General features: G+C 35.2%; 1 protein-coding gene across 10 annotated transcripts in view; it reads right to left on the bottom strand.

Annotated features, from left to right (window-relative positions):
- Nucleotides 1-28: 28 nt before the first annotated feature.
- The window catches only part of sdk2b (sidekick cell adhesion molecule 2b), a 387,802-nt gene continuing 364,665 nt past the window's right edge, over nucleotides 29-23,165 (bottom strand). For all 10 annotated transcript variants that reach the window (XM_067368564.1, XM_067368569.1, XM_067368568.1 and 7 more), the window contains one exon: nucleotides 29-147. The gene's annotated coding sequence lies outside the window, so the exon portion shown is untranslated. The remainder of the gene's footprint in view (nucleotides 148-23,165) is intronic.

Genomic DNA, 23,165 nt, shown 5'->3' with positions numbered 1-23,165 from the left:
CCAGTTTTTTCTCGCCAAGAGATGGGTCACTCTTTCCGGTGTAGATCCAGGACAGTGGTCAGGATGAAAACTCTTCCAAGAATCTAGGACACATGGCCATTTTTATCCTAAAGTACAGTGTCCTGCCTTCAACATCTGACAACTGACCTATAACAGAAGAGAAAAGAAACAATAAATGTCATTTTATTTTACACAGACAACATTTTATTACCTAATCTGAGACAGACTCTCTTTTATTTTAGAACTTGAGTTGAAATGTACATGATACTTTGAATTTCTGGAGATTTTGGGCCATGCTGTTGACATCACATGCTAAATTTATGTCCCAATTTGTTTTAAACGGATTAATTAGAATGGAAACTTGGCTTTGAAAAAGAAAGCATTTCACCACTAAAGCCACTTGAAGTATTACATAACACATCAACGGAGAGGTGGAAGAGGTTAAAAAAGGAATTCCCATTTCATCCCATAAGCCAGGAGCCTTTTTATTGTTCTTGGAGCAAGTGCGGTCATGAAAGGGTGACACGTTGCACGAGTGTTGATTTACAGAGCTCCTGTTACTGAAGGATTTACTTTTGCATGGTGGTCACAACACCACCACATAAACCAAAGCTTTGTACACTTCCAACACGGCTTGCTATGAACTTTTGAACCATCTGTTTACCCAATTGAGGAATCTGGAATTAAACCACACAAATGGCATGCCAAATTCTAGGGCCTAAGATCGACTTTCAAAAAAATGCATTATTGACTTCTATAGTGTCAGTATTGGCATTGGACATCAGTGCTCCAAAAATGATCCTGGAAAAGCATACAACAGAATCCTCCCTTGAACCTGTGTGCAAATACTGCTATATTCAAAAAGTAACACAGAACTGAAATTGTAATTAATTTAGTTAAAGAACAATGCTATTCCAAACAGTAAAGAAAGTTTAATGAAAGTAGCCTTGCTTAAAAAAAAAGAACACAATGTACAAATGAAAACAAATAAAAGGGTGCAATGCAGATATCGGGCAGTAATGCGTTCCAAGGCACAAATCCAAGTCACAAATCCCTTCTTTCCAAATCCACATTCACTTCATGATTACATAACCATGATCTCAAAGGATCCTGGGAGCACAGACTTGTAAAGGTTTGCATTTCTTCTTAAATTCAACTCCTTCCAGTGCAGAATTCTCTGTAGTATGTGCCAGGCTCTTATATCATGCGGAAATCTAGACCTTTACTCTGTTGTACACCACTGCAGCTGCCTGAGATTTTCCTTCCAGACCTGCTGACAAGGTAGTTTTTCCTTTTCCCTTGACACCTTTCTTGCATTTTTCACCATTCCTTTTGACTGCTCCTTCCTTTTCATACGTAACTAGGTACTTTAATCATTCTAGTTCCAATTAACTATTTGGGTTTTGTAATTCTTCTAGTAATCTGAGGAAGAATGAACAGACAGTATAACATTTATTTCCATTAGGAGACTTTCCAGATACTGATTTGCAATGGCTAAAGGTGGTTTAAGATGGCTTGGATGTGTACATATTAAGCAAGCAAATAAATACATAAACAAAAGCATGTAATAATTAATGTATTTATTATTCATACTTAAGAAAATATATTAACAAACAAGTACAATAAACAATGAAAGATGGAGTACAACATTCTGTTAAGCTTTTAAAAAGCTTATATATATTAATAAATTTATTATTATTCATTCTTATTGCATGTAAGCTACTGCATGAGCTACAACCAGTTCATACTTTCTATTTTTTTCTTTGCTTCTCCGCATCCTTTCTCTTAAAGTGAAACATATTGCATGTCTTGGAAGAGTAATGGCGGTTGTATCATCCTATTGTAATGTCACTGTAGAGCGTACGAAACAAAGGGAAAGTATAAAAAGAGAACGACTGAACACAAGAGAATTCAAGTGCTCTCTGGGTTCACCGTGAACTTTTTTGATCCCCAACTGGGCGATGTGATTTATGGTTTAATAATCTGATTATCTGCTTCTTTACACAGGGGAGGCCTATTAGCCTTGACTGACCACCAACAGCAAACACAAGACTTAAGCACACCAGTCACTCAAACAAACTCTGATCAAAGAGTTGCACAACTAAAACAAAAGCCTAAAAAAGTCTAATTTCTCTGAAACTAAGGTGAAAACATGAATCGGAGCAGGCTTTGCTTGTTGCCGTCTAGACGGTTGTCCGTAATTCTCCATGTTTTCAAACATGACTTCATAGCCACCCCCGGGTTGTGTGCATGCCATCTGGATGAATGAGATCCAGGCAACAATATTCCAAAGACACGTCACCCCACCAAAACATTTGCATCTCTGACAACAAAAGCCCATTGAGCGACTGTAGCTGTGAGAGAACAGAGGAGGGTTTGATAAATGATAAGCTCTCCACTTGAGTCAAAGAACTGGGTGTCCCTGTGGAGGATTCAGCTCTGCCCGCTGGCAGATTGACCTCATTGTTGAATCACAGCATATCGCCCCACTCCAGGGCCCAGATAAATATGTTGTATCTGTGTTTGTATGAATGCACAGTAATGCAAGACACACTAGTTCCTGTGTAAAGGATTTTGATCATATATAAAAATCAACATAATCAAGAAAGGGCATTTTAACATCAGGACATAATGAGCTTGAATTAAAAAGGTACACTATGTAACTTTTGGCACTCTAGCACTTAACAAATAAAACTGCATGCATCTTGTGGAAGAACACTAGCTGGTGTTACTTAATTCTGGTTATGACGAGTCATGCAGGTACTGGGCTACGCTTCAGCAGATGTCATCCCACTCGGTCTAAAATAGTCCATATATAAACACTTGTTATAAGTGTACTGTAGTGATTCAGGATAAGACAAAAACACGGTTTGAAAGATGGATTCATGATGTATTGCTCATTACATAAATTTTGTAAATTTTGAAAAAAAAAAGAAAAATAATGGTAAAGACAAAACTGTATTGCATCAAATAGATTTAAATATATATTCAAATGGTGAAACTATATATATATAAAAAAAGAAGTTATTTTAACATTATAGATCTTACAATGCCATTTTAAAATATACAGGCTTGTATGCAATTTATGTGAAAGTAATATTAACCTCAGCCCTCATTTTAAGTCATTCGAAAACCGCTTGGGTATTCCCATGGGAACCCATGTCGAATTAGCCTACAAATTAATGTCATAAATCACAACTCAACAGCTCTATTGCTCCAGTGGTAGGAAAATCCCTTATTAAGCAATGTATATATGGCTCACAGGGCATGATTAATTATATATTTAAAGTCCCACTGAAGTTCCTTGGAACGTGCAGCATGTGTTGGCATAATTTCCACTGAAACAAAGGCATATCAAACTGCTCCTCCCCTTTTTAAAAATAGCCAATAGCTTTTTGTTTATTTAACAGCTCGACCAGAGCTGTTGAGCTTGGTAAAGCAGCAATTTCCTCCTAATTTCTAACCATTTCTCATCATAATCTCCATAATCGCTTTAAAATATAGCATTCAAATGTGCAGAATTCAAATGGGTCCAACGCCTTTTCTGGTATGCGCCGACTCGCGCATATGATCTGCTCTGTGCTATCGTGTCTCTGGACCGGAGCAGACTGTGCGCACTGTGGCAGTTTGAATTGATTTGCCCCAATGGAAAGCATATTTACACTGAATCGCTCCCTATCCCATATACTGTATAGTGCACTGTGTGCCATTCACCATGTAGAAAATAGTAAATGTGTGAACAAGTGACTGATTTAAGCTGCAGCTTCAGAGTCTTCTTATAACATAGGGGTGGGATGCTTTAGATTCTAGAGAGCATTTGATTGGACAGAAAATCTGATGAGAAGCTGAAGTGCAGTGATGTCATCAAAATCTTTGATCCATATTGGCAGAAGTGTGAGACAATAAGTTTTGAATGCTTATATCTTCTAAATGCAAATTGTGTCATTGTTTTGGAACACACTAACATATTCATACTAAAAGTAAAAAAAAAAAAAAATCTATTTTATTTCATGGGGACTTTAACTGGTTTTCTAGAAATTAATGCTGTTTGTTCTATTAATTCAACTGTGCTAAGTAAAAAATGAAATTTAAAATGAAATGAGTAAAATTTTCCATTCAAAACTGAACTGTCATTACAAAACTATTTGACTTAAATGGGAATAGATTTTTTTTTTTCTGAATTGCTCATTTTTAATAATTAATTAATTAATTAATACATACTTTTTTCGAACTGTGTTGTCAAATGTCATGAACTGGTTGTCATGAACCAAGCTTCAAAAAAACCCCACAAAGTCTTTGGTCCTTTTCATGCCTATTTCCAGCAATCACAGCGTCTAAACGCTTCATTAACAGCTACAACTCAGGGGATTTCAGAGCATGTCATTTGTGTTCAGCATCATTACACATCAGTACAAAATCCTAACGGCTCCTGAAAGACAACACACCAGCTAAAAATCTCTCTCTGCCTCTGGACATGTTTGTACATATCAGAGCTCACTGGAGACCTACAACTTCACAGGTGCTCGGACCCTCGTGATCAAACTCAGTGAGGGTCTAACCACACATCTGCAGGGCCTCGTTTCAGCGGGGCCTCGTTTCACAGCCTCCAAACCGGGATACCAGGAGACCCACTACGGTCTCGTCAACATTCCTAAGCGTGAAACACACAAATACTCTCACAAGAAAAAATATATTAGTCTGTCTCGTCTGGCAGGAGGTCATTATGGCAATGACGTAGAAAAACAAGGGATGGATTGTGGGTTAAAATGTAGAAATATTTTGAGGTTTGAGCATGAATGTGGCCATCAAACCCACAGCCGTATTTATACAACGCACTTTTATGTATGCAAGTCACCAACCAGAGATTAAGACCAGGAAAAATAAAGCAACTATGGTATAAATGATTCACATCTTAACCACAAGGATCATTCATCCCATGCTGTTAACTCATGATGTCACGATCTCTTGCGTAAAGTGTCCTCTCATGCAAAGCACATGGAAGGAAGTCAGATGAGACGCTCCACTAAATGAAACGCCAGCTGTCACTTAATGTTATTGTCTTTTTATTTATAGATCGGTTTTAATCTTTTAAGAGTACTCATTACTTATTAAACGGGGTAATAACACGCTCTAGAAAATATAACTATTCTTCCAAAACAACAGCAGCTTTCTGTTATTATGGTACACAACTCTGGAACTCATTACCATGTTTTATTTAGGGTGCGTTCACACTTGTAGTTCGGTTCGTTTGGTTCATTTGGTCCGGACCAAAGAAGAAAAAAAAAAACATTTGGTCCTGGTCCAGTTAGCGTTCAGATTGGCAATTTTATCACCGAACCTTATGGCATAGGGATACATTCACAACGTGATTGGTCGTACAGTATTTTATGACGTATTGCCTATTTTGGGACGGAATTTACCGAACATCCAAAACAATGCTGTTTGCTGAGGTAAATGCGCTCGTTGTGTGTACGTAGCCTGCATGTGATGGTATTTTGGCCAACTGGGAACTCGTGAAGAGCTTATAAAATGTGTAAATTAGTAAAAACAGCGGCGGGAATCCATCCGTCACAGACACAAGTGAACTGCTGTATGGAGACGCGCGTCTGATGCCTGTGCTGGGCAAACTCGCCACTATGACGAGAAAAACCGTCATGCGTGAGGATTTTGTCCTTTTTAGGGTCTCGTCTTCCTGTTTTTGGTTCGTTTACATGTCTTTGGTCCGTGTTGCGTTCATATATCGTTCGAACCGCACCAGAGTTCGTTTGGAAGCGGACCGAGACCCATCTTTTCAGCGGTCTCGGTCCGCTTGTTTGGTGCGCACCAGGGTTCGGATGGCAGCGTTCACACATGTTCAAATGAACCGCACTAACAGAACAATCGCACCAGGGTTCGTTTTGATCGAACCAAACATGAGTGTGAACGCACCCTTAAGCAAAAATGATGAATATTACATATTACATCAGAATATAGTGACGCTTTAGACATGACATGTAATGAAGCACCTGCAACCTTGTCAGTCATGACTGTATTCACATTACAGCATAACATTACGATTGTTTAACTTTTTTTTTTTTTTTTTTTTAATTGAAGGATTAGTTGACTTCAGAATTAAAATTTTCTGATAATTTACTCACCCCAAAGATGTTTGTGTCTTTCTTTCTTCAGTTGAAAAGAAATTAAGGTTTTTGAGGAAAACATTCCAGGATTTTTCTTCATATAGTGGACTTCATTGGGGTTCAACGGGTTGAAAGTTCAAATTGCAGTTTCAATGCAGCTTCAAAGAACTCTACACAACCCCAGCCAAGGAATAAGGGGCTTATCTAGTAAAACAATCTGTCATTTTCTAAAATATAAAATAAAATAAGATAAAATAATACTTTTTAACCACAGATGCTTGTCTTGCACTGCTCTGAGATGCGGCACGCATTACCTAATCAGGTTGGAAAGGTCACGCGTGATGTAGGCGGAAGCACCGATCCAGTGTCTACAAAGCGAATGTGCAAAGACTAGGTCAAACGGCCTTTACAAAAAAAAAAAAAAAAAAAAAAAAAAAAGGTAAAACAAAGATGTCGGATGATTTTGAAGTTGGAGGAGAAAATGAGATTTTTCAACCTACCGCGGTACTTCCGCCTACATCACATGTGACCTTTCCAATGTGATTACGTAATGCATGGCGCATTTGAAGCTAGACTGAAACTGCAGTTTGGACCTTCAACCCATTGAACCCCACTGAAGTCCACTATAAGAAGAATAATCCTGGAATGTTTTCCTCAAAAACCTTAATTTCTTTTCAACTGAAGAAAATCACACATACATGGATGACATGGGGGTGAGTAAATTATCAGGAAACAGGAAATCTGAAGTGAACTAATCCTTTAACAGTTTAATCTGCTTTAAGCATGCAACCAAGAAAGAAAGAACGAACGAACGACAGAACACCATTCATGTAAGATTTCAAATAAGCAAATTAAAATTATTAAGGCTTTATTCATTTACCTTGAATTTTGTGTGGTATCTACTTGAATGAGGAGCTCTATAAAGGATCTTCATAGTAAAAAAAATGCCATATATTTAAACTTGCTTGCTATATTTGTCTTTGTAACATCAAAGTCCCTTTCAAATAAAGTCTGTTCACTCAGCAGCCATATTTGAAATGCCTCCAGGCAGCTATTTCGGGCATCCAATACCAAGTCCTATCTATTTGAATGGGGGAAATCCTGAAATCTCAACTCAGAATATAACATATTCAAATGAGCAACAAAATCTGACATAAATTGTACCATGAATGTTGTTTCTTATGCTCAAAAAGCTTATTTTTCAAGCTAAACCAGCCAATGCACATGTGCAGTACCTAGCGTAAGTCTGAAGTTTATATAGGAACCGGAGATTCTAATGGCAAATGACTTTACCAATCAGCGACTGGCTCTTTTGTTTAGAAGGCAGGATGTATTCTGCCATATTGCGCTTTATAGTTTCTCCTATTCCTAAGTAATAAGAGTGAACCGTCACACAGGCCTACGCCAGCCTGAGATTCATTGAGATCTAGGACAGCAGGATTGAGGCACATTCATCCATTTGATTAACGTCAAGACAGAACATAATCTCTTTAAGACTAAACATCCCTTTAAGAGTCTCCACTCTTGGAGAGGTTGATGGTGTCAACAGTAAAACACTGAGGATTCCTGTCTGCCTGGCACAATGCCCCCCATATTAAACACTTAACAGCAGTCAAATCAGCCAATAAACGGTCAATACAGTTTTGATTGTTTAAGGCTGATTTGATTGCTGTTAAGTATTTGTAGTATTCCAGTATACTACAAATTTAAGCAAGGGTAGACAATAAGCTACTCCAGGAAGGAGAGCATTGCACAGAGACTGTCTGCATGAGATTCACACCACAGTGTGATATTCAGTGCTGCTGCTATCTGTCATAAAATAATTAAACTGTGATGTATTTTCTATGTATGCAGCTGTAAAATATCAAATGTTTTTAATTTCATACCGTCAATGTAGGCCTTCTATATAAAAAATTAAGAACAAATATTCATTACAATTTTACTTTATTAGGATGATTAACAAAATATCATCCTTATATAGTCCCTAACATGTTAACGAACTTTAAATTTTGTCCTGTATGGTTGCAAGAAAGCGATATAACATACACATTCACAAGAAATTTTAATTGAAACCAGGAACTGGTTGAAAGCATAAAAGAGCTGTACGGTTTTCAGATGTTATTAATGACTACAGTTACAACCCGTTTTTCCTGTTAACGCCTCCACAGGCCGGAGGCCTAATATAGACACTGATATTAGGTGGTGAATAAACAGATGGAAATATACATGTGAAACGGGGAAGACATGAAGACACCCACCAAATCAACCAATAGAATCCCTTCTCACACCCATAAACACTCTATAGAAAAAAAAAAATGAAACTGCGAAAAACGTAAATGTGTGTATACATTCGGTCCAACCCTGTGGACACAGAGGGAGAGAGAGACACTTATATGTGCACCTGTGTTGATACAAACACACTCAATAAGCAGTGACAGTGAAGAGTTAGGACCAAAACATGTACGTATATGTGAACGCAAACACTGTTTGAAAAGCAACACGTGTGTAAAGTAGACATTTTGAAGATGTTCTGGTCGCTCTTTGCCATGCAATCACAATGAAGGTTTCCTGGAGTTTTGAAGCTTCATGAAGGACACCTTCAGACGTCATATGTCCATTTTGAGCCATTGACTATTTAAACCAGATCAATGAACTCAAGAACCAGATTTGCGAACCAATCATTCAGACTAGTTTTGAGAACAAGACCAGCCGATTCATCTGAAAAGCTACGTTTCCCAAAAAGCATTGTAAGCATAAGTAGATTGCAGAACCAATGCCACCAATGGTCTCAATTTAGCCAACGATGCTTTTGAGAAACACAGACCTGAATGGTTTGTTCACAAATCAGAAAAGAGGGTGCAGAATTTCAGATTTTTGTCTGTTCCTCACACAAAGCTATTGTATGGCTTCAGAAGACTGGGGATATATTGCGTAGTCATATGAACTACTTTTTTTTTTTTTTTTTTGCATCTTTATGAAGCTTGACAGCACTAGTCCACATCCACCTAACATTATACTGAAAATACCAAGATATTACTTAACCCTCAGGTTGCGTTCAGGTCATTTTGACCTGGAGAGGATTTTCTTTTTCCCGATAATGCTACTTAATGTTTTCACATTAGGCTAAAACTTACTGATTTTACTCACCCAGGGTATAACTACTTCCCCAAATGTTTTGAGACATTTTTTTTTTTTTTGTGGGAACCCAAAAGTTGTAACAGGTTTTCAGTGCCAAACAAGTGTTAAAAGTCACTCTTTCTGCTTCAGAAGGAAAGTCATATAGGTTTAAAATGACATAAGGTCAGTAAATGATGACTACGTTCTAAATTTTGGTTAAACTATTACAGGGAGATGGCAGGATCATTAACAGATTATAACTCAATCAACAAGCTGAAAGAAACACACACAAAGTTCAACCACACTACAGAGTACTATCAGCTTCCCAGTCTCGGCTTGGCCAAGACAGGATATTATGCATTAGCTTAGTTGGCATTCAGCAGCCAGCAGGGTAAACAGATATACTGTGTGTGCTTGTGCTTTGAGTTTCTCTGCCAAACATGCTGAAACTAACCACAGGGATTACACACTAGAATGCAGAAAACACTAAAAAGTGTGTTTAAACCAGCGAGCCTCATGTGCCACACACAAACACACCCTTAAGTCTTTCAACCATTCAGTCTGACTTCACGTTTAACGATACCTCTAAAAAAAGGCAGCTTTACCTTTTCGTCAAAACCACTATTATGGCTCACATTTTACAGGAATCATTCTTCTTGCCAGTCACTTTTCAGCAAGGTGAAGGTTGCAGCTCTGTAATCACAGCATATAAACAGACAGAACGTGGCCCTACTAATCAAGTAGATGATTAACTTTCCACATCCTTTCCACTCCACATTCCTGCTGTTTTCCTCTGCCAAATGCCCATGGGTTCAGATTTAGCCAACAATCCTCTCACAGCTGTGTAATTCTGCACACAATCAAAAAACTTTAAACCCAGGCTAAGAGGGCAAAAACGATCACTTTTGAAAATGCAAATGGCATAATCTGGTTTGAGGGCTAAGAAGAATGTCTGCTTGGAATTTAGGCCCATAACCCTTTCCAAACAGCACAGACGAGAATGAGTGAAGGAGTGAGCCAGCAGTGCTGTGTCTTCCTTGGGTGTTGCCGGCAGTTTTGGGGCCCCGAGTGTCTAGGACACACAGGCATGAGTGTTGAAGAAAAGCAGACACACATCGGGTGGTGCCATCTTGGCAGAGGTGCTATAACGACTGTGAGCCAGCAGGCTGGCCACAGTCCTCACAGGGCATTTCCATCCAACATCTCAGACAGACAGAAAATGAGACCAATGTTACGCGCCTCTGAACATTTCTGATGGGGAGAGTGGGTAAGTTGCCCCCTTAATCTATAGCAAGCTGTGCTTATGTCACATGACCACTTTAGAAAGGGCCCATCATATAAGCACAATCTTTAATGGTAAAGCTTTTTATTTCAAAGTGATTTTTTTTTTTTTTTTTGCAATGTAGTCAAAATTCAATGTTATGTCAAAGCAAATTTATCCAGGTCTAATATATATTTAAAAAAACAATTTTCAACGTAAAAGTGCTTTATTGCTATGATTGTCAACAAACAAGTAATGACAAGAAAAAGCAATATAATAGCAATAAAGTAGTGACAAAAAAAAAGGTGCCAATATATTATATATTTTGGACTGTACTAATATATATATATATATTTTAGTAAAGTCCAAAAGTTTGGAACCACTAAGATTTTTAATGTTTTTAAAAGAAGTTTCGTCTGCTCACCAAGGCTACATTTATTTAATTGAAAATACAGTAAAAAAACAGTAATATTGTGAAATATTATTACAATTTAAAATAACTGTGTACTATTTAAATATATTTGACAAAGTAATTTATTCCTGTGATGCAAAGCTGAATTTTCAGCATTGTTACTCCAGTCTTCAGTGTCACATGATCCTTCAGAAATCATTCTAATATGCTGATTTGCTGCTACAAATATTATAATTGTGTACAAAATGCATATTTTATATATATATATATATATATATATGCATTTTGTACACAATTCATAAAACGTGAAAAGATTAGCCATTAATTAAATATAATATAAAATAGTTAGCTTACTATTAAAAGTGTCATTACAAAATGGTTAAATTGCTTCATCACAAATACTACTGCTGCTATTAATAATTAAAATACTATTTTTAAATGCTGGGTTATTCAAATAATAAAATAAAAAAAAAATGCAAAATACAATGCAGAAAAAAAATAAGACTTGTACATTAGGGATGGAACCTTCTAATTTATAGTTTTATTTTCTCATTTATGTTCATAATTTTATTTGAAATATAAATTAATTTATTAATTTATTCCTCAACTCAAATTACCCCATGACATACCACGGTTTAAATGGGACCACGGGGTATATTTCTATGCCCCTGTAATGATACAAATGTTTTTTCCATTTCGCTTTGAAATATAATTAGGTGTATTTGGCAACTTATCTGAAAAGTGCCACAGTTTACCCCAGTCGGTGACTGTGAGCCATCTGTGAGCCATCATGTTCCTCCTCCACCAATGCTCAGTTCTCCACACAGCTACAACTCATGAAGCACTTTGCTGAAGTCAAATAGATAAAGATGATATTTCTCAGATGACCTTCTCCAATATCTTTGAATTATGAAATGCAGACTTTGGACAACTTGTTGTCATTCAGCTTTTCTCTCTAGGTTCAAAAGTTGAACCATTTTGGATAATTCTAAAAACTGATTTTTACAATCCTGCCATTTCTGTAGGAAAATGCAATAAATGTGTCTACAGCATGAGTCACTGGCGAAGGAGGCTCAAGTTGTTTGCGTTATACATTATAGACAATATAAAGCCTGTCTTTCAAAACAACTTCCTTCACAGGTACACAAGACACCAGTCAAGCAGCATTTTTCAAGGCAGCACCCATGAAAAGGAAGGTCTCTATAATTTACAACTTTCTGTTTTGCTCATAGGAATTCCCCATTGGCATCAAAAGGATACAAGAACACCATGAGAAAGCCAAACTTGCAACATTCAATTATTTATTTATTTATTTTTTATTTTTTTACATCCTAAAGAGCTGAATAATTCTAAGACTGGTCTCAAATATTATACATTGAGAGAGAAATCAAATACTCCTGAACAGCTTTCAATTGAAACAATCCTATCTGAATGACCTAAAAAGACAATCTCAGAGCCCACACCAAGACTTCTCACAATCCCTTGCACTTGAAACAACTTATGCAGAACCTAATACATAGGCTATCACAGCATTTAAAAAATAAAAAATAAAAAAATACACAAAAAATTACCTTCATTTACACTTAGTTCAGACTTTCTTAGCTATTCTGAACTGCAGTTTGAAAAAGACATTTACTAGTCAGAAACTTACTGTAATTACTGTAATTGTGACGTCTACAAAGCATAAAACAATTCCAACTCTCCTGCAATGACAGAACACCAATTAAGTTAAAGTAAAAAAAACAAACAAACCATGACTTATCATCAACTGATAAATCCATGTAAGTCCTCTCAAGCGGTGACTCAACATGATGACGACAGTCTTTGTATATTTATGCATGCACGCATGATGTGGTTCAAGCACTGATTGCTAACGCACACCTGTCAGTGCGGTTCAGCTCTACTAGGTCTGAAAAGAGCAAGGTCCACTCACTTTACACCCTTAAACCAGATGTTCCTGGTTAGAAGAGAAGAGTAGCTCCAACATTTTGAGAGTTCAGTAACAGAACCATATCTCAAAGCAGAATTAATTGCACTCAATGCACAGTCATTATTACAAATATTTACCATGGTTGCCACCAAAATATTATGACAATGGTGGCTAACACAAATGAATGCAATGCAGAAGTAATAATAACTGCAGCAACTACAGTATTTTGGTACTTATGATCCTACAGGCAGTGCCTTTGGTAAATGTAGTTTCAATAGCATCACCATGGCATATTTTTCTAGTCGCAATCGTGTTAAATGCTGCCCAAATCACTTAATCTGAAATCAACAATACTTAAAGACCATGATTGATTCCCGTCGTTTAAAATAGGAAGCCTGACTGAGCCAATCAATACAACACTCCACCTTCAACACACTCACTGACCTAGTGTCTGAGTTTACTGGAGCATATAAGTGTTCCTCCACAACGCCTCTGGAAACGCCCAACTGTCTACCCTCAAAGACACTGAAACTGTGGAAGCAAAGTCACAACGTTCACAATAGACTTAAATAAACAGGCTTATAAAATAAAATAGATCTTAAAGTAGAAACGATCTGAAGTATAATTCAATCCCTTTACACAAACAAAAGTAATAGAAATTTATCTGACTACAACTAGACCTCAGAAGACATTCTTACCTTTGGAATTGTGATAGTTCGCCAATTTTTTGAAATCTTGCCAGCTAAACTAAACTAAACTAAACTAATAAGAAATCCCAATGATCCCATGACCAGAGGTTTAGAGAAATAAAATTAAATAAAATAAATCCCAATGATCCCCCCCAAAAAAATCCCAATGACGCTCCAGCATCCCCATGACCAGAGCATTAGAGAAATAATAAAATAAAATAAGTTATGAAATAAAAATAAGCCGAGACACTCTAGCATTCCCCATGACCCTAGGACAAAATGTTTGGAGAAATTAAATATGAAATCAAATGAAATGAAAAAGAAAAATCCCAATGATGGGCCAAGATGCTCCAGAATCCCCTTGACCCCATAGGACAATAGGTTTGGAATAAAATGGAATAAAATAAAATAAAATGGAATAAAATAAAATAAAATAAAAAAATAAAATAAAATGGAATAAAAATAAATAAATAAATAAAAAATAAAATAAAATAAAATAAAAATAAAAAATAAAATAAATCCCCACTTCATTCCTGTGGCAAGTTCTGTAAATCACGTCTGAGCGACCACAAGCAACAGTAACTGGCCGAAGCTTAGTGAAGGGTCAATTAATCCATCGTTGATCTATTTTGAAAGAAACACAACTGCTAAATTGCTAGTAATCTATGGAAATATAAACATTCTGAAGACCACACATGATTTTTCCACACATGTATGGGTCATGTGTCCATGAATTTGGGCCACATTTGTGGGTTACTTTGAGTATAATGACACTGAGTGACAAAGGGCATATGTTATGGATCTATAAGGATATTGGATTACTCAAGTGAAGCCAAGAGCATCTGGGATGGGAAATGGACACTAATGGAGAAAAGACTTGCTCCTTTTCTCTTTTCAAAAGCCACATGCTTGAGGGAGACCACCTGTTATTCTATGAGAAAGAAGGAAACTGGCTGAAATGAAAAGTGAATGATGGGGAGAGATGGAGAGGAGAAACATAAGAGAACGTAAAGAATAATGTACAAATGAAAAGACAGTGAAAAACAAAAATGAATGTTTTTCTCTCTGTGAAAAAGTAGTACACAAGCAAGTGTCCACAAAAGGGCTATGGAATTTGTTATGGCTTTTATCGTCTTTGTCTCTGGTGTTATCTTAGTTCAGGATAAACACGAGTATCATTAATGAGCAACATCATTAAACTGACATATTACAGTTCAATAAAAGGTGATAAACACAGTAATGCAACATTAACAGCTTGGAAGCAAGACAAAAAAGCAAAGAGCCAAAGCCCACAGAAAGTGGCTACTAAATTAAAACGCTATCTATGTGTGAAATGTGGCCAGACTAGTTGTTGGGCAAAAATGTGTGGCTCAACCCAGAGAAAATCACCTGTCATTTGCTCAAAGGAGTATCTTTTGGCTGCCACATGATTACAGTGACTTAAACCAGTTTCACAACTTTCAACACTATCAAACAACAAAGTAATCATGAATTTGTCATCTCAATAATGAGAGAGAAATGAATCTCAGTCTGAAATTCGACACAACAGTCATCATCTTGAAACCAAAGCAAGATTACTTAAGCGCCAAATTACTTCAGGCTGGAGTATTTGAAGAAACTAGTTCCCCATCAATGAGCATGAGTTGATTACATAGAAAATGAGTAGTCACCAGACTCACCAATAATTTTCACAAGTTCACATTACTACTAATGCCTATAGTTAAAATTACCATAAAGAAGTCTGACTACTACCAGAATAAATTCCAGTCCACTTTTTGCAGTTTATTCTGGCCAAAAGAGGTTTAAAGAAATAATTAAAAAATAAAATAAAATAAAACAGTTGAAACAGTTTCTATTTTCATTTTCCAGGAATCCATATCATAGATTCCTTATGAAAACACAGCAGATTAATATCAAGTCAGTTAATAATGACTGCAAGCTACACTAGTTAACAAAAAGTTAAACAAGGTCATATGACAGGATTCCTATGGACTATACGCTACAGGGCTTTGGTCTTCTTGGAATCAGAAGAACTGGCTCATTGCCTGGTGTCAGTGGGGGTCAGCCTGTAGGACGGCAGGAGGTTTAGTTTCAGAGGAATACGCTTCTCTGCCTCTAGTATGTCAGATTCCTGAGGCCTCAGCTGGGCTTGAAGCAGAGCTCGGGTTGTCATATTCAAGTTCACAAGGAGAGGAGACAGTGCAAAAATATTGACTCTTGGCAAGACAGAGTCGTGGTTAAAATAGTTTTACGTTCCCTTGAGGTTTGATATGAATGCAATACAGTTTTCCCAAGTTCAAAGTCTTCTACAAAAAAGCTAACAATATCTTGCAGACATTTCCTGTCATTGTATAATAAATGGCATGCCGTGCTGCTCAAAAACAATTTTGCATCAAAAATATTAAACATAAAATAAAAATGATCTGATAATCCAAAATAAAATTGAGTAAAATATATATATATATTATATATTATATTATATTATATTATATTATATTATATTATATTATATTATATTATATTATATATATAATATATAATATATAATATATTATATATAATATATTATATATATATATATAATATATAATATATTATATATTATATATATTATATATATTATATATATTATATATATTATATATATATATATATATATTATATATATATATATATTTATATATATTTATATATTATAATATATAATATAATATAATATATATATATATATAAATATAATTGCGTAAAATATTATATGACAGTAAAGATACTTAGAATGTTTCTAAACATTCCTATTTCAAATAAATGCTGTTCTTTTAAACTTTCTATTAATCAAAGAATCCAAAAAAACAAATCATGCGTCATGGTTTCCACAAAAATGTTAGGCAGCACAACTGTTTTCCACATTTATTATAATAAGAAATGTTTCCTGGGCACCAAATCAGCATATTAGAATGATTTCTGAAGGATCGTGTGACACTGAAGATTGGAATAATGATGCTGAAAATTCAGCTTTGCCAACACAGGAATAAATTACATTTTAAAACATATTCAAATAATAATAATAATAATAAAAGCTATTTTAAATTATAATAATATTTCACAATAGTACTGTCTTACTGCATTTTTGACCAAATAAATGTATCCTTGGTGAGTTTTAGGGACTTCTTTCAAAGAAATTTGAACAAAATCTTACCGACCCCAAATTTTTGAACATAATGCATAACTTTCAATCTTATAGCCTACAGTTTGATCTTCGACTTAACATGTGGTTTAACTTTAACACAAAATCTGCAAGTGTCTCTCATAACACAACCGGGATGGGTGGATGTTGAAGTTTTGTTATCTAGAAAGGCCAGGAACACCCATGATTAACTAACCACCATAACGGACAACTTACACGCAAACCTGAGGGCTAAATTTAGGAAGGTTATGCTTTCAAAGCCCCCCGGTTGAACTTAAGTCCCTTTGAACACAGATATGTTGACCTCCTGTAGTGTGTGTGTCGACAGCTGGGCTGATTACAACAGAGGAGGGGAGTAAGGCTGTCCGAGCAGCACAACTGACTCATGCTGCTGTGCTGAGTCACAAGAAGGCCACCATGATGATTGAGCACCAAGCTAAGAATTATTCATAGAGTTGATGCGAGTCTCTTCTCCTCTAATACACACACGCACACTTCGTACCGCTGCAGCTAAATCACATCACAGCAGCAGTGGATGGGCAAGCAGCCAGTTATATTACTACAGATCCATCCACACACACTCTCTCACTCAAGCACCAAGCAAGATGCTGCTGATGCATTTCATGTCAACATGAAATCAAATTTACATACACTTTCTTATTTGATTGCTATAATGTAATAGCAAAATAGCTATTAAAGCATTTATTTCGCCACTAATTGTTATGGTGCAATTTATGGTGACTTGATCAATGCTGAACTAGGGAGTTGAGTATTAACTGGTGAGATGAATGAAGATTCTTAGAAAAATGTCTGTAGTAAAAAATAACAGCATACAGGTAGGTATTAATCAAAGTAAAACAAATCATGAAATGGCTTAGTGTGATTATCAAATCTCAAAGGCTGCATTTTAATTAAATACTGTACATTTATGAGGTGTGCATTTCAGAGTAATGTGCAGCACTGCATTCATTTACAAAATTATCAGGGATTTTCATTATCTAAAAGCTTTATATGGTGTACTAATATATTATTATATTATATAATATATTTACACACACATACATTATATTATATATATATATATATATATATATATATATATAGATAGATAGATAGATAGATAGATAGATAGATAGATAGATAGATAGATAGATAGATAGATAGATAGATAGATAGATAGATAGATAGATAGATAGATAGATAGATAGATAGATAGATAGATAGATAGATAGATAGATAGATAGATAGATAGATAGATAGATAGATAGATAGATAGATAGATAGATAGATAGATAGATAGATAGATAGATAGATAGATAGATAGATAGATAGATAGATAGATAGATAAAGACAGACATAGATAGATAGATAGATAGATAGATAGATAGATAGATAGATAGATAGATAGATAGATAGATAGATAGATAGATAGATAGATAGATAGATAGATAGATAGATAGATAGATAGATAGATAGATAGATAGATAGATAGATAGATAGATAGATAGATAGATAGATAGATAGATAGATAGATAGATAGATAGATAGATAGATAGATAGATAGATAGATAGATAGATAGATAGATAGATAGATAGATAGATAGATAGATAGATAGATAGATAGATAGATAGATAGATAGATAGATAGATAGATAGATAGATAGATAGATAGATAGATAGATAGATAGATAGATAGATAGATAGATAGATAGATAGATAGATAGATAGATAGATAGATAGATAGATAGATAGAGAGGAGTTTTGTGTCATTTATTTAGTTGTAACAGACTAATAATTACAATAAAATATATTTTTTTAAATAATTAATAGTAATAGTACTACTTGTACCATTTATTATTATTATATGGACTTTGAAACAGAATACATATTTTGACAAATTTTGCCGCCCTACAAAACAATGCACATTTTTAATGCCATTTTAAAACAAGCACAATTTTTATCAGAAAAAAAAAAAATGCAATTAAATTTTTTCCCCCTCAAATCATGCAGCCCTACATACTGTACAGGTTTGGAACAACACGAGGAGGACTGGATAGTGACAGGATTTTAATTTTGGGGTGAAGAAATTGTCAGTCTTTAAGAAAGTCTGGGCGAATGCAAATTCTTGCATGAAAACCCATTTTAAAAGTGAAAGAATAGAGGGAATGGGGCTGTAAGGTAAGAAATGAAAGAGAAAATGAGGAAAGAAAAAAAGAACATTTATCTATCCATCTGGCAGGTCAGCCGTATAACACACACACACACAAAAAACGACCTTGGCCCACATATCCCATGCTAAAATTTAGGCCAGAACGGTCTCTCTGCCTGCCTGCTCTCCTAACTGGGATATCATAATGAGCTCAGGATATTAACCAGGCAGCTTTAACTCCAGGTATACGGTGACCTGTATAGTCTGTCCGGGCAGATACTGACCTCAGAGCTCTGGCACCAGGGTTGCTAAGAGACACTAATGCCACCTTTCACAAATACTGACACCAAGAATGATAAAAATGTCAAAGGTTAAGGGTCAAAGCCCTGGACCACACAATGTTCAAGTTATCATTTTTTATTACTTTCACATAAGCTTGTGGTGGTGATCATCGGTCATGAAAGAGGAATTAAGATGACAAATGATTCTTTTCAAATTCTTGGAGCAACAGTTTATATATTAAAAAAAAAAAAAAAAAAAAGTCAAACCAGGATACTCAAAAGTTGATTGTGCTGTTGAGACAACCCATTAGGGTCAATCAATTTCACTCTGATAACCTTTTACAATACCAGAGCGCTTGCCAAACAACAGTGTTGGCCGTTAGAGTAACGAACTGTGAAAATGCAGCCATCTGACCTATGCGCATTATGCAACAGATGTGGCCAATAGGTTCAGGATGATATATATGGAGAATACATCTGGAAATTCACAAGAAGTTCTTGGAATGCTTCACTGGATTCCTGTTTCATTGCAACGTGGACCATTTAATTCCCCCAAGTGGTTACATAACATTTCATCTCCCACTTTTTCTTCTTCAACTCGGACACAAGTAGCACACTAACTGCCCTAACATCAGCTCCAAGGTCCAACCAGGCATTTGGCACCGTTATACTAATGACTCAAAATCACAAGCTCCTTGTCTTCACCTTTAGTTTGCAATCCCAACAAGCAGCACATGTCAAAGCCCCCCATTAGAGATCACTTGTTAACTGCTAACTCACTTTCACAATCGTGTGCATTAGTAGCCTACAAAAGCCCCAGAATCTCAATCTGAAAGGTGAAATGCAGATTGTTGAGGAAAATTATATTGCCTCTAAAACAGAAGTTATGATTAACTGATTTAATGGGAATAAGATCTTTCCATATATATAAAAAAAGGTCAGTGTACTGCACATAGCTGATAAAAAGCCAAAGACAAACGAATACTGCAAACTTTTCAAACATCAAATAATATAAAACAATAAGTCTGAAATAACATGTAAATATTAGCATCTGAATCAATGTATTTCATTTAGGCTATTTAGTACACAACTCAATATACACTTATTGGGCTAAAGAATATATAAAAAGTTATTAATGAACATTACTAATTAATAAAATTGATTTCTCTGTCATTCCGACAACAAATTTGAGAAATACAGTTCCAAGATAAGTATAAATTTATGTAGGGTAAAAAATAAGTCTAAAATATTGAAACACCATTATTATATACACAGCACAAAGCAAACTAAACACATTAGAGGAATGTCTGAGACTGACTCGTTCAAAACTGTACAACAAAAAAGCTCTTTGGGACCAACTTGGGACCAAGTCCATTTGAGATATCTTTCTGACTGGCCTCTTAAGATCAATACAAGACACTTGAAGAGCAAATGCTTCATTGTATCTTTATCTAACCCAGTGAACTTTTATCTGAAGTTCTAATGGAAACTTGTGGAACATGAAAAAAAGAAATTAATTTACGTAAATAAATAATAAAGCCTTTTACCACTGTTTTCTCCGTAGCCTCAATGCCAAGTTGAGCTTCTCATCCAGCAACAATGGACCAAGTTCAATGGAATCACACTCCAAACAAAAGAGTCCGGAGAGTGTAATAACAAAACACAGGCTCAGCCTGACAGATGTCTCCGATATCCTTTCAACTTTAAACAGTTTTATGTTGCGAGCACGCCTTTATAGATAATAAAAAAAAACGTGTTAAGTAGGACACTCTCCGCGGAATCCTGACGAGCGCGTCTTCACGTACTGACTGTTCAATGTGCGATGGCGCACTAATGCAGTTCAAGCGTCCAGACTGTCCTCTGACTGAGTGTGACGACGCCCCGCCTCCCTGCATCAGCGTGAACAATTGAGCCCCGCCCCTTTCAATCGTGAGCTCAGCCTCCCATTGCCTTTTAAAGGACCAGTATCAAATTTACGACCATAAATTAAGTTTGTTTTTTTGGCGCCCATTCATTTTGATTTAAAGGCACCTTTACATATCATACACTTTTTATATACATTTGTTATTCATTTATTTATTTTTAATTTTATTGTAATACACATTAATTGTATTATTTTAATCATGCACATTTATTATCCTTATATAGTAAACTTATTTGTAATTATTAAATAGTAATATTTGATTTTAATAGAAATTATAATATAATCTATAATCTATAATTGTATTCAAATAATATAATAATTTATATTATCAGTAGGCATACATGGGGAGAGTTAAAGAAATTTAAAAAAAAAATCAAAAAATTTTTTTGTTTCTCTTTGTTTCATTTTATTTAGAAAATAATATAATTCTTTCATCAGGTCATCTTATTATTTTTTTTTCTTATATATATATATATATATATATATATATATATATACTGTCTAGTACAGAATATACATATTATTTGATCACAGAGTACACCCTTGGCACTAAACACTCATTATAATACAACACATCCAATTTTAAAAGTCCTTAGATGCAGCACTGGTATATAATATTAATGAAGTAAACCACACCACAGGAAAACACAAAAATAAACATTTCAAATTAATAGACATTATATGTAAAAAAAAAAAAAAAAGAAAAAAAAAAACAGATTTCTTTGCAAAAGTATCTGTGATCATCTTTTGTCTGAGAATAAAAAAGCTCATTTTCTGTTTTATTACGACCCTGGTTACAGTCACTAAATAGTGTGATGTTGCCGCAGTAACCACACCAAACAGCTGTGACATACTCAACCACATACATCCTCTTCAGCTGGGTGATTCATAGTGACAAACCATTCCAGTGGTCATAATTGCAAACTGCATGGCCAAACATACAATGAAATGCGGGCCCTTTAAACATCTTCATGTGATTAAAAAATAAAATAAAAAAACTTTCTTTCATGTACATCTGAATACACCTTCATTTTAGCGCTCTATTTTAAAACCCATATTTGGTTTAAGTTCTACACTGATCTGAAAGGCAAAATAAACATAAGCTTATTTTATACAATATATCTGCATGGCAAATTCAGGCAGTTAAGAAAAAAATATAGTGCACCTCAACATGCACTCATTCTCACTGTTTCATTGCATCCTACACACACACACACACACACACACACATGGTACAACCATACATCATAAGGTTCAAAAAAAGCATAATAACTAAACAAACAGAATAACATTCAGTTTAACTAATATACCATCCAAGCATGAAGGTCAAGATATGGAAATCCATATGGCCCACCTAAAGTTTTTGAAATTATGATGGGAATATATGTTTTGTATATAGTAAAGCTGTAAAAACCACTACACATTTACAGAGTTTTTAAAGTCAATCTCCCCTTCAAACCTGCCTATAAAAAGCCGCCAAAGTGGTCAATAAACTTCCCATAACTTTTCAAACTGGTGATTACTTCTTGACATGCTATATGTGGTGCTAGCAAACTGGCTGATCAATGGGCTCATATCCAGTGGTAAAGTTTTACTCTATAATCACCATCAAAAGCATTTATCCAACCATTTGATCTTGGCATGGTGCAAAATACCCTTTTGTGGAAGAGGAATATAATATTGAATTGAACATTTAACAAAAAATCAAACAGGAAGCGAGTACAGATGGTTCAAACAAGAAACTATCACCTTTGAATAAAACATTATGAGTTGTAGCCCAGATGGTGGAGGAGTTGCTAACAGCATTTGATATTAGAGTCCAAGAACTGGGGACTTATGAACTGATTACATTATGCAAACGCCCCAAATCTGTTGTTTTTATATACTGATATATCAAGTCATATGTTCAGATCATTTATTTCAGTTTACACTAGCATCTAAACCCAAATAGCATTCAATGCCTGCAAACCCCAAGACATGCAGTGTTCACAACACTTATATAACCCAAGATTATATAAGCATATTTTTTCCATTTATATCTGTTTGACTGGAGCACATTAATCATTTATCTGTCAAAAGCCATTTAGCTGACTTCAGGT

The sequence above is a fragment of the Chanodichthys erythropterus genome, chromosome 19 (genome assembly GCF_024489055.1).
Source record: "Chanodichthys erythropterus isolate Z2021 chromosome 19, ASM2448905v1, whole genome shotgun sequence".
Lineage (NCBI taxonomy): Eukaryota > Metazoa > Chordata > Actinopteri > Cypriniformes > Xenocyprididae > Chanodichthys > Chanodichthys erythropterus.
The sequence above is the reverse complement of the archived record's forward strand: the minus strand, read 5'-3'. Positions and strand labels throughout refer to the sequence as shown.